Source organism: Austrofundulus limnaeus, unplaced genomic scaffold, assembly GCF_001266775.1.
Source record: "Austrofundulus limnaeus strain Quisiro unplaced genomic scaffold, Austrofundulus_limnaeus-1.0 Scaffold17, whole genome shotgun sequence".
Lineage (NCBI taxonomy): Eukaryota > Metazoa > Chordata > Actinopteri > Cyprinodontiformes > Rivulidae > Austrofundulus > Austrofundulus limnaeus.
The window spans coordinates 2,043,957-2,046,457 of NW_013952419.1; positions in this window are offsets into that span (position 1 = coordinate 2,043,957).

Consider the following 2,501-nt stretch of genomic DNA (forward strand, 5'->3'; position numbering starts at 1 on the left):
ATATATAGGTGCATGTGTAGGCTGTCGATATCTGCATCATCGCTATACTGACCAACCCTCATATATATCATTTATAACCTAAACTCATAACATATAAAATATATATATGTGTCCGAATAATAAAAGTCATGATAAAAATTCTGCAAATGCATAGCAGTAGCCTTTTGTTAATAAAAMGAACATTAAAATGGCTTTGTGGGTCAAAAAAAAAACATTTATTTATCTTAATAGATGCATGATTTCCTCATAGCACTGGGTCAATATGGAAATAAGCTCACAGTGTAAAAAAAAMAAACAATACAGGAAGAGAGCTGGACATATTTATTCAATTCAGCAAAAAAAATCTGTTTGTGAAATAAACAAAAAAAAAGCCGTAAGAAATTTATTTTGATGAAATCTGCACAGCTGCTCATTTTTATACCACCAAAGAGACCTAACCTATGACCCTATTTAGCCTTATGACATAATTTCAGACATTTGCAAAGTAAAATGTATTGTTTGAACAGTCATATACTGTGTTTTGAGACCACATTCAACACCTCCGTGACTGCACCGAGCTTAACGCTTTGCCAAAACAAACCTGCCAGATTCTTGTGGGGAGGGAAAGAAAACCATAAGTGGCGTAGCAAGACCAGCTTAACAGGATTAAATATTTTATGGGAATTGTTTATCTGACAGTCGGATTTTAGAAAACACCAGGCATATATTCAYCCTTAGGATAAACACCTTATTTCTTTCTAATAAAGAACACGATCTGCTTGATCAAATTCTTGTAATGTACTGACAGTAAATAATAAAGTGTGTCATTGGTGACCTGAAATAACTTTCAAATTCATTAGGCTCYAAGAGAAGTTTACAAGATGACTCAACCAAGAATGAGAGCAAAGGTGTTAAATCAATCCAAATATAATATTTTAGCCTTTTAGAAGCTGCTGTTCTGCTCTGTTTGTACGTCTGGAAGTATTCCGTTGGGGCTCCTGCAGGGGGCCCGCTTTCCCTCCACAGTCTGCAGACAAGCGCGGCCATGCAAAGTGGAAGCTRCGAAGTGCCCACAGGTGTGAATGTGTTTGTCCATGTGTTAGCCTGACCTGTCTGGGATGTTTCCCCGGGCCAATGCCTCGTGCCAGCCGGGACGCGCTTCAGGGGCGCACTCAGTGAGTGGACTGGAATGAGTAATGAGGATGGATAGATGGACATCATACYGAGAGACACGGATGCATTTGCAGACACCGAGACCGATAATGACCATGTTAAGACGTGCCATGTGACATGTGGCCATTAGCGCCGGATGTTAGAGCGCTTCCAGAAGAGTCCTTCGGGAGAGTGCCTCTCAGGATTAAAATCCCGGCGCCCTTTCAGCAGCAAATCAATTTTGCAAAATAGTGTGCCCTTGAATTTCATTACAAGCTGTCAATTGTGTTTGATTTGCTTTTACACTCTGCTCTCTGTCTTTTAGAAGACCCAAACACTTCATTTGCATAGATTGCTGTTTACATCACTAAATAAGATGTAAATGTTTTCCTATTTCCCAAAGAGTGTTTATCACAACCATGTTCCCAAGGAGGTGCACTGAATTGGATTAAGTCTTAGACACAGGAAGGTCTATGAAGCTCTTTTATTACCAAATAATCATTCAGAATGCAGATTTGGAGGCCGACTTGTTCCCCAGTTCTCAGCMGTCCTGGACTATCACTCTGAATATTTACCTGCATATACACTGCTTCACAGTGTCAGGGCTGTTTAACATTTCCATTTGCATTCCCTGTTGTGCCTGAACTGGGAACAGAGCAGAATTTACACCGTGGTATCAGCGTGCCAGCCATGTACTCATCCTGGGTGAGCAATCTTGCACTTCACGGTTCGCATTTCGGAACAACTATCAAAGGTTTTTCAGCGCGCCATTTCTTGGAATTCGTTTCTCATGTGATGTACAGTGGGGCTTCCTTCCATCCAAGACWACAGCTTTCAGGATTCTTGCAATAATAGTAAAATTAGAAGTCATGTTTTTAAAATATAGGCCAGGGATGGGCAAACTAAATGATGGAAGGGGTCACAAGTTTTTGTTGACATTAGCGGAGGGCCACGTAGAGCTGCACACTTACCCAAAAGTAATAAAACTGGCATTTTAAAGGCACAGTGTCTAGGATTTTGTATGTTTTTAGCTGAAATTGAGATAATCGCTAATGACAATAATAAAAAACATGTCTAATCATTGCAGACAAAGACCTCGTTTTATTATTTTTACCTTATAAAAAGCTGTTTATATCTCCATGGTCACGGGTCGCCACTACAGGCAGCCGCCATCTTGCACCGCCATCTTGTGTACAAAGGCTCATGAAGGACAAACTGCGGTGGCGGTATCAAAAACGGTTTTAGATGAAATACTATAATTGTAATTTTTTGTTGTCTGTCTGGGATAATTTTACTTATTAAAGCTCATAATCTTACCACTTGAAACATCACTAGCCCCGAAGCTGCTGAGAGACATCGCGGTTGGAATT